This window comes from Heteronotia binoei, chromosome 9 (assembly GCF_032191835.1).
Source record: "Heteronotia binoei isolate CCM8104 ecotype False Entrance Well chromosome 9, APGP_CSIRO_Hbin_v1, whole genome shotgun sequence".
Taxonomy (NCBI): Eukaryota; Metazoa; Chordata; class Lepidosauria; order Squamata; family Gekkonidae; genus Heteronotia; species Heteronotia binoei.
The window spans coordinates 97,217,426-97,232,731 of NC_083231.1; the positions used below are offsets into that span (position 1 = coordinate 97,217,426).

The 15,306-nt window shown below is 44.0% G+C and overlaps 1 protein-coding gene across 3 annotated transcripts in view; it reads right to left on the bottom strand.

Annotated features, from left to right (window-relative positions):
• GRID2 (glutamate ionotropic receptor delta type subunit 2) overlaps window positions 1-15,306 on the bottom strand; it is a 1,226,781-nt gene that overhangs the window by 392,379 nt on the left and 819,096 nt on the right. The gene's annotated exons all lie outside the window — the stretch shown is intronic.

Here is a 15,306-nt window from a genome sequence, read left to right on the forward strand (position 1 = left end):
AGATTAGGAGTAATTGAAAGCATTATGAAATTTGCAAAATTTGAAAACTGCCTTGTGAAACACTGAAGATCCAGACTCAAGAAACAGACAGTATTAATTATACTCATCCAGTGCCATCTGTTTTCCAAGCACTTCAAGTATATTATCTTTCTGTAATCCTAACAATGACCCTGTTAAGTAAACCAATATTATTATCCTCATATTACGGAAGAGATGCTGAGAAAGAGAGAGAAGCCACTAGTATGTTAATGGGAGAGGTGGATTTGAATCAGAGACCTTCCAGGACACTCCCTTAGCTACTATTTCATAACAGTTCACAACCATGGTACACCTAATTGACTTTTGGCTACCCCCAGCAAGGAGTTTTCAAGGCAAGTGAGAAGCAGAGATGGTTTACTGTTGCGTTCCTCTGCAGAGTCTTCCTTGGCGGTCTCCTATCCAAACACTGACTTTGTTTGGTTCCATGATCTGATGAGATTGGGCCATACCATGCCACCTTCCCTCCCCAGAGTCATGGTAGTGAATCCAAATTCACACAGCCATGTGGCAGTTTGAAATCTCAACTGTATGAAAGCGCCAATTGAAAAGAACCATGATTTAGTAGTCAGTCACCACACAGATTTGACACCTTGCCACTGAAAGCCACCCAACAAAATGACATGGAGACTTGATAACAAGGCAGTGAAACTGGTAAACGAGCACTTACACATAAATAATTCACTACAAGAAGAACATTCCACGTGCAGCTTTCTCATGTGAAGACTTGGTCTCTGGAGAACTTACAGCTTATATAAATATATTTTGGATACCTTTATAATTGTGGCCAGTCCAGCAGGGCCATGATGTTTTCAGGGAGAGCATTCCAGAGGGTAGAGGCTGCCACCGAAAAGGCTCTTGCCTTGGTGGTAGACAGCCAATCATCCTTTGGCCTGGGGATCGTTAAGAGGTTTTGTGAGCTTGATCATAGTGTTATCTGAGGCTCATATGGGGAAAGGCGGTCCCAGAGATAGGCAGGTCCCAGGCCACATAGAACTTTAAAGGTCATAACCAGCACCCTGAAGCAAGCTCGGAATGCCACAGGCTACCTAATCTTAAATTTATCTAAGTAAATCTGAAACCATTTTGTACAGTGCAACCAGGGTCAGTGTGTCCATTAGGCAACCCTAGGCAGTCACCTATGGATGCAACCTTGGGGAGGGGGCGCCAAATTGGGTGGCCCCCAGCAAGTGAGGAAGGGAGAGTTGCTTCCCTTCCCACAGGCAAATGAAGGCCCTGCTGATCAGCAGGCCCTTCTAGTGCCCTCCCACACATTTTAAATCATGTGGGAAAGAGGGAACAGCCTAGGCGGAGGCATGCGTCTGGACATGTGTCCACACTGCAGTGCCTGCAGCCAGGCTGTGTCAAGCCACACTGCATGGCAGTGCAGAAAGGAAGGGAGCTCCAGCGGCTGCAGTGAGGATGCCTAGGTGCCCATGGAGGGGAAGACTGGGAGACATGCTTTGACTGCAGGGGGCTCCCAACTTATGGAATTAGGAAGGCTCCCAGTCTTCTTTTACTAGAAAGTCCTGCTGGACTTTACCAAGAAAGTCTTGCTGGATATGTTTTATGTTTTAATCACTGGATTTTATGAAAGATCTTAATTATAGCACCATAATCTTAAGTCTAATGTAATTTTAATGATTTTAAGGATGATTTTATAACTGAAATTGTATATGAATCTAAAACTGGAATTTATAATTGATTATTGCACATGGTTTTATTGTACACTGTATTTACATGTTGTGAGCCGCCCTGAGCCTGCTTGCGGGGAGGGCGGGATACAAATAAAAAGTTATTATATTATTATTATTATACTAAGTATGCAAAAATGAATTATTCAAGAGGGATTTTTTGCACAGGTAATAAAGTTGCACTCAAAGCTGGCGCTAGGATGCCTTGCCATGCCCACTGCCCCAGAGCAACTGGCTGCCATCTGCCTCCTTTTCCTTCTCTTTTGCTTCCTTCTGCAAAACAGCTTCCTTGTTCAATTGCATAGGAACTGCAGAGCAAAACCTCTATTTTCTCCATTGGCTGAGGCTTCTCCCTTGGGGAGGAAGGGGGGGGGGGAAGAGCTTGCTTTGCCAGGCTCTCTCAATTACACAGCAGAGCTACTGAGCCAAGCATCTCTTCCTTCTATTGAGTGAGGTGCTTAAAGGTGCTTTCTTACCAAAGAAAGCACCTTTAAGACCAACAAGTGCTAACGTTTTAAGCATGCTTTAAGTTTTTTAAAATATATATATATATTTAATTGTGTTTGTCTGTGTCCTTTATAAAGCTTATCTCTATGCTACCTAACCTTAAATAGGTACACACATGGCCCAGCCCAACCTGACATGGCCTGGCCCAACAAGGTCACATTTATGTCAGATCCGGCCCTTATACCAAATGAGTTGACACCCCTGGTAGAGTTTCCTAGCTGGAATTGGTGCCGAAATAATAATATAGGGGTTGATACAAGATAACTTTCTTGGCCCTATGCTTGAATTGCATTTTTGGGTTTCCTAATTGAAATTCTAATGCATGGCACTATTTATTTAATAGCTGTGGTTCTTTTAATTATTGTTTGTGAACAATTTTCTCAAAATGTAATAACCGGAAAAGAATACAATTTTGTATGTAACGCTAAAATGTTGTCTGGAATAGCACATTCCAATTCACATGCTTGACTGAGGTAAGTATTTGCAATCACTTTCTAGTTTGGCCATGTGTGTACCTATTTAGGGTTAGATAGCAGAGAAATAAACTTTATAAAGGACACAGACAAACACAATTTTATATATATATATATATATATATATATATATATATATATATATATATATATATATATATATATATATATATATATATATATATAAAAACTTAAAGCATGCTTAAAATGTTAGCACTTGTTGGTCTTAAAGGTGCTTTCTTTGTATTTCTCCCATGGGATCCAGAGAACTGGGCAAAGGAAGCTGTGGCTCTTTCCTTCCTTCCCCAGGGGTCTGGGGGAGAGAAACCTCAGTCAATAGAAGGAAGAGATGCTTGGCTCAGTAGCTCTGCCGTGAGATTGAGAGAGCCTGGAAAAACAAGCTCTGCCTCCCCCTCTTCCTCCTCAAGGGAGGAAACAATGGAGAAAACAGAGAGTTTGCTCTGTAGCTCCTCTGCAATTGAGCAAGCCTTGCAAAGCAAGCTGTTATGCAGAAGGAAGCAATATATAAGGGAGAAGGAAGCAGATGATAGCCAGCTGCTCAGGGGTCTGATAGGAGCCCTCCGGGGGCCTGATTTGGCCCCTGGACTGCATGTTTGACACCCCTGCTCTAGACTATATGCTACATTATCCCCAGGTACGACCCTAGACTGGGTGTTCTGAAGTTCTGTGCTTCCCAGGTGCACACAGGCATCATTAAGATTAGAACTGTTGTGCAAAGATCTAAGCCCCCTTCCTCCATGTGCCATGGTCCCAATCCTAATTGGGCTGCACACATTTGGAAATCACAGAACTTCAGAACACATTTCTCTATCCAAGCCAAGAGAGGCACTGAGGAAAAACCACTACATAAAGGGCTATTTTCAACATGTCTATGTGCTTTTCCAAGCCCACAGAAATGTTTAATCTTTTTTGTTTTAGCACCAATTTGCTCTTCTCTCTTTCACAATTTGCTCTTCTCTCTTCTTTTGAAAGTCAGTGTCTGATATGATGTGCCACAGACAACAGAAGGCTGCTGTTCAAGACACATAAGTCCAGAATTCCTTAAGCACACTGACTGAATGGTCTTCAGGTCCCAGGCTAAGAAACTTTAACAGTGGACTCCTAATACAAGCTTACTCTTACCTAAGCCCATTGTTTAAATTAGTGGGAGTAACTCTGCACTGGATTTCCCTGTAAGTACTGTGACATGTACAAATATATTACCTACCTCTATCTGACTGCCTCCTGTATCCTCCTACCTATTGCCTTCTCTGTTTGCTCTGCCTTAAACTATTCTGCTCTGCCTTGCACTTTTTGCCACAGTATCCTTGACAAAGTCCCTGATCCTAGATTTTGCCCAGTCTCTTGCATCTGCCTAAACTCTTCATCATTACTGGAAGCTATCCTGGCCCTTAAAAACAAGGGCAGAAGACTTGACAAAGATTTAAGCGTTCTACTCTATAAATTTTGAACCAGACATCTCCTGCAAGGTCTGCAAACAAGACCTTAGAAGCCAGCAATCTAACAGTTCTGGCTGAGTTATATTCATCACAACTCATGTTCTGTAAGGGCTTATCAAAGTCCAGGAACTGAACTTGCTAGATAAAAGGGAAGCATGTCACAAAAGAGATCAGCATTTCTGAAAGCTAATGAGTTGGAAGATTATGACTCTAGTACACTTAGAGATAAAATGCCAAGAGTATAGTTCAGCCACTGTTCCTCCTGTGAGCACCCCGTCTTTCTGTGCCCTTAACCAAAACAACTGGAACACATTCACACAGGTATGATGCCATCACTTGCCCCTTCATTTGGTGACTGCCCATTCCCATGTATGGCTCTCTCAAGATCCTACTTTGTCAAATGTGACAGTCTACAGCCAATTCAAGTATTCCTCCAAGTACGGTACCACTTGAGAATGTAGCTGTGGGGAAAACTCTCTGAATATGTTCTCTATCTCCAAAAAACCATTATGAAGAAACTTAGTACCTTTTGGTGATGACTAGGCCAGCACCATTGTCCCTGCTGTGGAAGGTTTCCTTAAGTGGAGAGTTTTAACATGGGGGGCACTCAAGAATGAGCACTACCACCTGCTGTCTACATTGTGAAGTGGTATTGGGCTGGATCCTATCAGCTTTTCTGTGGGCATAAGAAAGCTTGCTGGTAATTGACAGCATATTTTACCTTTCCCACGCTCTTCTGAAAATTTCTTACCATCTTTTTATAAAAGAAGAGACGCTCAAGACAGAGATGGCATAAACAAAATGATTGTGTTGTGTATTTATTCTCTATCAGTGTCTCCCATATCAAATTTACTGCATCTACAACCCAAAACACAATTTTTCTAACCTACATCGGCTAGCTGAAAAATCAAGCGTTGCCTTTTCTGCTTCATAACTCATCACTATCCATCATTGACAATAAAAAGTCTGAAATCAGAATTTAGCTGTCAGATCTGCAGATGATGCATGAGGCAATGGGGGTGGTACACGGCCCTCATTTCCACAGGGCACACAAAAACCTACTGTTTGTCAGTAACCTAAACAAATGTGACTGGGAAGGCCTAGAGGGCAGCTATATGCAATGATGTGGCATCATTTTTCTTTAGCTTGTATTGTTGCTATAAGCTTTGCTTTAATAATTTACATAGATTACAAATGGAAATTGATATTTTCTAGCATTACCATTATTTCATATTACTACACTATTCGCTGAGTTCTTGCAGTCTTTTTACTGACTAATGGGGAAATTGTCACACACTTGAGTAATGAAAATAGGGTTTTTTGGGAGGTAGGGGGAAGCACTGAAAGCAAGAAATATCTGGATAGATTTCTTTTTTCAAAAGCTTCAGCTAGTCTAATTTATTACCTTTCCTGGCCATTTCAGATTTATGATTGCATATGCATTTTAATTCAGATACTACTTGTACTAATTATGCTGGGCTTATATTGCATTGAAACAGGAATGCAGTTTAGGGTTGCCAAGTCCAATTCAAGAAATATCTGGGGACTTTGGGGGTGGAGCCAGGAGACATTGGGGCGGAGCCAGGAACGAGGGTGTGACAAGCATAATTGAACTTCAAGGGAGTTCTGGTCATCACATTTAAAGGGACAGCACACCTTTTTAAATGTCTTTCTTCCATAGGAAATAATGAAGGATAGGGGCACCTTCTTTTGGGGCTCATAGAACTGGACCCCCTGGTCCATTCGTTTTGAAACTTGGAGGGTATTTTGGGGAGAGGCACTAGATACTATACTGAAAATTTGGTGCCTCTACCTCAAAAAATAGCTCCCCCAGAGCCCCCGAAACCTCCAGATCAATTCCCCATTATACCCTATGAGAAACGATCTCCACATAGGGAATAATGAAGACGTTTCCCTCTCCTCCACACACACCCCACCCCCTTCTCGCAAATCTGATGTAGGGGATTGGCCTCTCTACTCACCAGCCAGCTTCTTCACAGCAACAAAGACACAGACACAGAAAGTTGAAGCCTTTCACCACCTTCGGAGGTGCAAAGGCACATGGTCCTTTGGGGCAGGGCAGGAAGCAGCCTGGGAAAGCTCCAGCTGCTGCGATGGAGCTGGGTGGGAAGGGGAGGGGCAAGGAGAAGCTGCTGCGATCCGAGGTGAGAAGGGAAGGGAGGAGAGAAGCATCGGGGATCGGTGGGAAGGGGAGAGGAGAAGCTGCTGGGATCTAGGCTGCGTGGGAAGGGCCACCATTCCCCCCCCCCCGCTTTCTGGATTTTTGGTGAGCAGGAGGAGGAGGCTCCAAATCGGGGGTCCCCCGCCCAGGCGGGGGATTTGGGAAGCCTAATGCAATTGCATGCTGGCCATTTCTTCTTTCTTAAAATTAAATCTTTTATTCCAAACATATGTAACTCTGATGAGGAAAAGATAAAGATATTTATAATAGTCTGGACATCCCTAAGTCATCTCTAGAACATAAGAAAAGAGCAAATGTCCAGTAGCACCTTAAAGACTAACAAAAGTTGTGGCAGGGCATAACCTTTTGTGAGTCACTGCTCACTTCTTTAGACAGTCATGAAAGCTCATAATCTGCCACAAATTTAGTTAGTCTTTAAGGTGTTACTGGATGCTTGCTCTTTTCTACCGTTATAGACAGACTAACATGACTACCCATCTTGATCTAGCAAATAAGAAATTATTGGGACAACCAATATCCAGTCCTGAAATAATTTCAATGATTAAAAAGTAAAAAAAAATAAGGTAAATACAATGCTAGCCACTTTCTCAAGGTTATGCATCCCTTATGGAGGATAATTGAGTCAATGGGGATTTATAACAAGCAATATCACAGACATGGGTACACTGAGATCTAGCTGAGTGTTGCACAGGAGGCAGAAATGAGCAAGCCTAAAATAGGAGGTCCCTGTAGTGCTAACAGCACTTATTCCTGGCCACCAGTGGACCTTCAGGAACTCCAGGAACCTCCTGTGTTCCACCAGGAACTTTCTTGGTAAATTAAAGGGTAGATCTGCTCCTCATCTGAAGTGCTTGTATTGACAAAGCACCGTTCCACTTATTTTTGTACATGTAAGGCATACCTATAGCTGAAGAAACTTAGATGTTGGAAAGAATATCTGCATTTGAACACAGCACTGTATTTTACTGGCAAAATAAGTCAATAGGCTAGTTAAATCCTATGCATTGTCATCATGATCCTGGGCCTAGTGAGGCCTGTAGGCTCCAGAGAAGCCTGACTAGGAGTTAATACAGAAAGTCTACATTTCCCAGGGTGGCAGGGTTTTGGAGGGAAACTAGCCCAGAGAGAGGTGAGACCTGGAAGGAAAGTATAAATGACCAAAACACAGATGGGGGTGCGTTCTTTCTGGAAAAGGCTGCAGGAGAGAAGGCAGCAGGAGAGATCCCTTCCCCAAGGTGGTGAATTTTGGTATTAGAGGAAGGGAATGTCTAGCTAAATGAGTCAGGGCTTCTGTTTATTTGCACCCACCTTTACTGTATATATATTTCACTGTTTTTACCCACTTATTATTTGAGCACTGCAAATAAATTGTTGTTGTTATACTGCCTGGATCCTCATATCTCCTTGGTCACAGTTAAGAGGTATTTACTAATAAGGAAGACAGGCTGATGGTAAGAGCACAGGCTCACTGCTCAGCTTTTGGCTCAAAAGTCAGAGTGTGCACTTTTTCATTATTATCTTTATTATTATTCATATTTATTGCTGTTAATACAGTTGTTTGTAGTGTCATTGGTTTGGATAGGAAATATTTCTGTCTGTAACATCTTTGATTTCCATCCAACGCAGGTCAAATTTTGAGAAATTTTCCTCCAAAACTGCTTTGTTCCAAGGTTTCCAACAGATCAGAGGTAAGGGTCAACATTTATAGGCCATTAAAATAAGTATGAATAATTTAAAAGAGCAGATGATATACCACTGAAAGGCACAAGGGACTTCTTATATAAAGAGAACTTCAAGAATCCTGACAGCATTTCAGAATGGGAACAGATAGACATCTGGATACCCCCCACAGTGTTATAGAGTGGGTATAGGCAGTGGTAGCACTGGATCTCCCCCCCCCACAAGAACATCTGGAACTTGGGAGCACCAAGAAGACAGGCAGCAGGGCCTATATAAAATGAAACTTGCCATCCCAGGAAGACAGGCAGTAGTACAGAAGAGCAGGCAGAAGCTGGCATTTGACATATTGGGATGGGGGTTCCCTTCCCAAGCCACTGAGCTATCACTAATTGATAAAAACGCCATAGAAAGGAAGATGAATCCATGGAATTGTTGGGTTTTTTTCAAAAAGGATCTGACTTTGATGATGAGAAAGCTTCAGTGTCAATTCCATATACTTGGGAATCTCTTTTCTCTCTGCTCCTGCCTCAGTCCACCTTGGACTCTACACCTGACTGCCCTTCCACAGGAAAACAAATGTAATACAACATTGGTTGGCACTTCCACTCACTTTGGTTAACTTGGTTAATGTGATTAATGAGGCTGGGAGGGGTATTCATTTTGAAACCGATATTTAGTCCTGCTCACCAGACCTCACAAGAGCTAAAGAATACTTCCAGGAATTTATGGACAGAAGTGTGTCACATTGGGTTCTGGAATTAACACCCCCCCACACATACACACACAACTCTGTGCAAATATCCAGCTGTTTGTTTGCAAAGGTGAGCATTGTTTGCTTTGAATATATGGATTATTCCTTTCCTCACCATCAATTTATCAGAATCTCAGTACAGTGAGGGTGTCTCTCTCATAAGTGAGAAAAAGGTTAATGGAAGGTACAAACAGCAGTTGGAGTAGGGTGCAATGATGAACCCTGCAAATGGCAGAAGCAAGCCCTGGGGTATGTTATCTCACTAACTGGAGTGGGTGATGAGAGAGAAGTGATCGAGTAATCATCTGTTCTTGTGAACAAGGATTGTCTATATGTTTCTAAAGGCTAATTAAGTTCAGGGCAATGGGCACTGCTTCCTGTGCTGTCACTGTTCCAAATGAAGATGATAGTAACCAAAAGTAAGGCATTTAGTGAGCCAGTTTGGTGTAGTGGTTAAGTGTGCGGACTCTTGTCTGGGAGAACCAGGTTTGATTCCCCACTCCTCCACTTGCACCTGCTGGAATGGCCTTGGGTCAGCCATAGCTCTGGCAAAGGTTGTCCTTGAAAGAGCAGCTGCAGTGAGAGTCCTCTCAGCCCCACTGTTTTGGGGGATGGAGATAAAGGAGATTGTGAGCCACTCTGAGTCTCTGAGATTTGGAGTGGAGGTAGGCTTCCCAACCCTCCCGCCCTGGCGGGGGACCCCAGGATTTCCACCCCCTTCCCCCGCTCTCCCAAAAAACGGAAGCGGGGGGAGGGGGTGGAAACGGCGCCGGGGAGCATGGCCAGCCGCCGCATCCCGGAGCCGGTGAGGCCGCCACGCCGCTGCTGCCCCCTCCCCTCCCACCGCAGCTGCTCCTCCGAGATGAGCCCAGGCTGAGCCCATCTCAGAGGAGCAGCCAAGAGGCGGCAGCAGTGCAGGGGAGGGCGAGGCAGGCCAGGAGCATGGCGAGCCGTGAATCCGGGCCATTCTAGGACCTGGACTCGCGGCTCGCCATGCCCCCGGCCCGCCTCCACCCCCCCCCCCGCTTCCACCCCAGAGGCCGAGCGGCTGAGGCGGCAGCGGCGCGGCGGCCTCTTCTCTGCTCGCCATGGCTGCTCCTCCGAGATGGGCTCAGCCTGAGCCCATCTCGGAGGAACAGCCATGGCGAGCAGAGAAGAGGCGTCAGCTGCGCAGCGGCGTCGCACGCTCCGAGACGGGGCGGCTCGCCGTTCCCCCCCTCCCCCCTAGCCCCACCCCAGTGTCTCCTGGCTCCACCCCCAAAGTCCCCAGATATTTTTGGGGTTGGACTTGGGAACCCTAAGTGGAGGGCGGGATATAAATCCAATATCTTCATCATCTTCTTCTTCTTAGTGCAATGGCACCCAAACGATTAATCTTCTTCCAGAAAGTGTTTGGGAAAAAAGACCTCTTTTCAATTTCCAGAAATGATACCAGGCATGCTCTTTTTCAAAGGGCATTTGAATGAACAAGTTTGTCTTTCTGTTTGGGGTTCATAAACTGGCTTATCATTCCATACTGTTCTCTCAAGAAACCAGAGCAATACAGGTTGCATATTCTTCCTGGGGTTCAATGGCTTATTGTTTTATCACAGCAACATGGGAGAGAAGTGTGCTACAATGGCTCCCATACTGTGAACATAACTCAGAAAAAAAACTCAGAGAGGCCTGAGGGGAAAAGAACACTTTTGTTTCTTTACAAAGCTGCAAAAACCAATCTGGCTGAATTTGACCTTCAATGCAAGGTACAGAAACTTTCTCAAAGTTTAGGCTCTCCAGCCCCAGAGATATCTGGCTGTCCTTGTCCAGAGCCAGGGCATTCTCAGCCCTGGCCCCAATCCGATGGAACTGTCTGCTGAACAACATCCATGCCCTGGGACTTAATGCAGTCTGCAGGGCATGTAAGGCAGAATTGTTCCCCCAGGCATTTAGTTGAGGACAGTGGTGGTGCTCTATCTGGCCGGCACTCCTGTTTCTTCCTTGGTTTCCATTTTTCTCCCCCATGAGGCAGTGTCATGTTTAGGCAGTCTATTGCCATCTTAGTGTTTAGAGTTGTTATTATTTATTAGCAGGGGAATGTTATTGTAACTTGATTTTATTATGCCACTGCTCTTATTATGTCCATCACCTTGAGCCTTGTTTGCAGAGGGAGGGCAGTTAAAAAATCCAAATAAATAAATACAACAGTCAGTCACTTTGGGATATCTGACAGTATGACCCAGCCATTGTTCACATGTGTACAACAACCTCTCCCTCTGTCCCCATAATCAGGGCACATGAATTTGGCAATTAAAATCAATTACAACTTAATTTACATGAATCAGAATGGATTATATTTTACAAATCTGCAATTGCCAAATCATACATCCATATCTGGAAGGGAAGGTATGATAGCAAGGCTAAGTAGCCATTGCAGTGTCTCACCAATAGGATCATCAACACCAGATTGGGAAATTTCTGGAGATTTTGTTATACTGGGGAGGACACAGTTGGGGAGAGAGGGCCTCAGGCGGCATCAAATACCATAGATTCCACCCTCCCAAGCAAGCACTCTCTCCACAAGAACTGATCTCTGGGGATCAGTTGAAATTTGGGGAGATCTCCAGGCCCTACCTGAACATTGGTGACCTTACTCTCAAACCAAGCATGCAATTCACAATACACCGCCGTCTCAAACTTTAGTGGCTCTGGATTACACCACTAGCTTTTAATAATGGTTAACCATGTGGAATATCAGAGCTTTCTGATAGGAAGCAGCCACATCATTATTAAAAACACTCCTTTGCAGTCTTCTTTATTTGCAGATGAAGGGCTGCATTTTGAGCCACCTGATGGATATTCTGAAGGGGGGAAATAGATCTACAACCAAGATTTACCAGCTGAACTAACACATTATGCACTGTATTTTATATAAAGGCTAAAAGGTCATGTCTGTAAACTCTCTAGCTGTCAAATCCTGAGAGAGAATTAGTTACCCTGCTATTAGTGAGAGTTCTGTCTGAGCTTCCAAAAAGTCCAGTTGCTATTATTTATGCAGTACAGACTTCGACAAAGTATAACAAAACAGACACACACACACAAACCCTGAAGGAGAACCATTAAAAAGGAAAAGCCGAGTGGTAATAGCTTGAAACCAGAAAAGAGATTAGAAATTGATTATTCCCACTAAGGAACACCAAGTAAAGGCTGAATCTAGCAAGCAAACCCCTGTTGCTGCTGTCTGTATTTCCATACACAAGGGTCAGTTTGATATATCATGCAAAATTTAACTACAGACTACTTTGGATACAAAACCTCAGCAGATAGAAGTAATTTATTATGGGAAGGGGCTGCATCCAGGCACAAATTCAGAGAGTCTCCTCTTAGTATTTCTTTTGGATTACATTTCATCATAAGAATCTATTTCTCTATGGCACTACTGGACTCAGACCTAGCTATGCATTTCTCATTAAATGCCTACAAAGGGGTACAGGTAAAACAAACAATAATATGTAGCTGTTATTTTGCCTCTCTAGGAGTAATTCCAGCAGAATTAATGGACAGCCATGACTGCACAAGCCAAAGAATGGAAAGTATTGCTATAGCTCATGAAAGAAAGTACATACGCAATTTTAATACTGCTGTAGCAAGTATACATTTATATGACTGAGCAGCACTATGAAGGAAGATGTTGTATCTAACAGAGTTCTTCCTTCACTGAACGTATGAATGGGATTGTCTTAAACTGAACAAGGAAGTTTTATTAAGAAAGGTTTTTATAATATTTGAGAGCCAACAGAATGGCAAGGTAGCATCCAACCACCTTATAACTACAGAGTTATAACTTATGTTATATGTTTCTCTCAAAGAAAGAAACCTAAGGTATTGTGACTCAAGCACAGAGACCTGTAAGTCATAATACATTACAGTTTCTTTCTCATATTCCAGATATATTTATGCCCATTTTGCATTTTTACCAGACAAAAGTTGCTTTGATAAACAACATACGGTAAGTCTGGGTGGAAATTTTGCTTTGGGAAAGAAAAATCTTGTGAGAAGAATTTGACAGAAAAATTGACATATACTGACTCTAAAGGGGCCCACATTTGATGACTATCCTCATGTAAGTCCTTTGGGAAGATATGAAACCAGATCTATCTCTGTGGCATGTCCTTGTTTTTTTTAATACAATGATGGCTCCCACTTTCTTATGTACATAATCACTGTAATCAGCACAATCATTGACCATCCCAATTGGAAAATAATAGCAGCAAATAATACATGGAAGCACTGGGTTTCACAAAATGATGTTTTCATGCAAGATCAGTACAAGTGCAAACTCAATGCACACAAAACTGCCTTACACAGCGTCAGACCACTGGCCCATCTAACTCAGCACTGTCTTCTCTGACTGGCAGCAACTCACAGCATCTCAGGCCAAGAATGGTCTTTCTCAGGGCTTTTTATGTAGCAGGAACTCCTTTGCATATTAGGCCACACATCCCCTGAGGAAGCCAATCCTCCAAGAGCTTACAGTAGCCCTGTAAGCTTTTGGAACATTGGCTACATCAGGGTGTGTGGCCTAATATGCAAAGGAGTTCCTGCTACAAAAAAAGCCCTGGTCTTTCTCAATGCCAGGTGTCTGAAATTAGAGATTTAACCTGAAACCTTCCATACATAAAGCCCTGAATCACAGAACCTCCCCCATTGCCCAACATATTCCAAAGGTACTTTTTCTACAAATGGTGACATCAGGGGTGGGGCCTAGTATGCAAATGAGTTCCTGCTGTTTCTTTTCTACAAAAAAGCCCAGCAAGAACTCATTTGAATATTAGGCTACACCCCCTGATGCCAAGCCAGTCGGAACTACATTCCTGTGCGTTTCAGCTCAAAAAAAGCCCTGGTAGTTTCCATCACAGATGCTCTAAGACAGCGGTCTCCAACCCTTTTGAGCCTCTGGATTTTGACAGAGTGTGGTAGGCACAGCCACAAAAATGGCTGCTACGGGAGGTAGAACAAATCACAAAATGGCTGCCACAGCTTACCTAGTGAAGATCCTTGTGCTGTGGTGGCAGCTGCTGCTGAAACAACATTCTTTAAAATTTGCACAGTCAATTAAATCTCCTGTGGCCAGTCAGAAGCCTTGCTCGGAAAAGCACCCCCATGGCCCCACCCACTTTCTAAAAACATTTGGTGGACCCTAGGAAAGGTGTTAGCAGGTGTTATGGCACTCACAGACACCATCTGCTCTAAGACATTTTGGTGCCTGTGAAAGAAAATCCTGATGGTGTGGTTAGGGTTACCGGGTCCAACTCAAGAAATATCTGGGGACTTCAGGGTGGAGCCAGGAGACTTTGAGGGTGGAGCTGGCAGCAAGGGTGTGAGAAGCACAATTGAAGGAAGTTCTGGCAATCATATTTAAAGGGACTGCATGCCTTTTAAATACCTCCCTCTGTTTGGAATAATGAAGGATAAGGGCACATTCTTTGGGAGCTCATAGAATTGGATTCCCTGGCCCAATTGTTTTGAAATTTGGGGGGTGTTTTGAGGAGAGGCACAGGACACTATGCTGCAAATTAGGTGCATCTACCTCAAAAAACAGGCCCCCAGATACCCACAGATTAATTCTCCATTATACCCTATGGGAATCAGTTTCCATAGGGTACAATGGAGTGCCTAGCAGATCTTCCACCCCACTTTCTGGGAACCCTGAAGCAGCGAGAGGGCCTCCAAACTGGGGGATCCCCTGCCCCCAGAAGAGGACTTCTCAATAGGAGAGCTTCTGGGAATCTGCTCTGAGGCAGAAGAGTTCCAACAACAGGGTTGTCAGAATTCACAGCCAACAGCTGGGGCAAAGCCACAGCACTCCCTAGCCCTGCTACAACAAATGATGCTCAGATGCTCATTACCAGCCCTCCAGCTTCACCCCCTCTCTTGGAACACAGGAGACTAAGACTTAGAGCAGAGTTTCAGGAGAGATGGCAAAGCACATGTCTCCTGGCCAGATGCTTGCTGAGGATGAGTAGTTGTAGAGTTATGTTCAAGCAGTTGGAAGCAATAGGGCCTGTTCTGCAGATGGATATTAAGCCAGGCAGGGTAGTGTCCTGTGTGGAAGCAACAAGTCAGCTTGATAGATTACAGAGCCTTGCCTGCTTGTGTGACCTTGGACTGGGTTTTGGATTCTGACTTTGTGAGCCTGACCTGTATATTTCCTGACCATGCTCATTGGCTCATTCTCTCTGGTAATTACCCTCTGGCGTGATCTCTTGGCTTGTTGACTTCTTGGACTGCTCTCTGGACTTTGCTTGAAACTCTGGTGTGTGCCTTGCTTATGTGTGTGACCAGCAATGACAAAGGACAAGTCCTTTTGGATGCCAAGCTCCTCCTCATCTTCTGCTCTCCAGAAGTCTCAGGCACAACCTACAGCCAGATTCTTTAATTGGAGATGCTGGGGGTTGTACTGGGACTCTCTGCATGCTAAGCAGATGTTCTGCTACTATTCCATTGTCCCTCCCAGACTGAAGAG